Genomic DNA, 535 nt, shown 5'->3' with positions numbered 1-535 from the left:
GAGTTCCATTTATGTGACAATTGGGAGATATTGTCCCAGTAGTGTTGTTCTTTGACTGAATTTCCTGCAAGTATGTGCTCGCTATAAGCTATGATGTGTCTACCGATCTAATCCTGGTTGGAATTCGGAAAATACTTGAAATACCAAGATATGGATTTTCATAATGCCTACCAAATCAGTGTAAGGAACCAATGAGGAATCTTCAAATCTACTATATGAGCTGCTTATGTCATATTGACAGTAGGATCAATATGATGATTCTTTTAGTAAAAAATAAGGCAAGTTATCATGCCTTAACTGCAGAATCTTTTACACTTTAGAATCAGTTGATCCATTGAACTAAGGACACTTTGTTACTAGTGGGGCAGGTATATCCAAAATGGAAAAAGTGATAAATAAGAAAAATATAAATCAGGAAAACACAAATAAAACAGAAAATATGATGCAAGTAATTTGAAGAAAAAGACTCACAGCAGATGTAAGAAAATTGGTCCAAAAGAAATTGAGGAAGGAGGAGGAAGAGAAAGGAGGCTCC

Source organism: Penaeus monodon, chromosome 20 (assembly GCF_015228065.2).
Source record: "Penaeus monodon isolate SGIC_2016 chromosome 20, NSTDA_Pmon_1, whole genome shotgun sequence".
In the NCBI taxonomy this organism is placed as follows: domain Eukaryota; kingdom Metazoa; phylum Arthropoda; class Malacostraca; order Decapoda; family Penaeidae; genus Penaeus; species Penaeus monodon.
Note: the sequence above shows the minus strand (reverse complement) of the source record.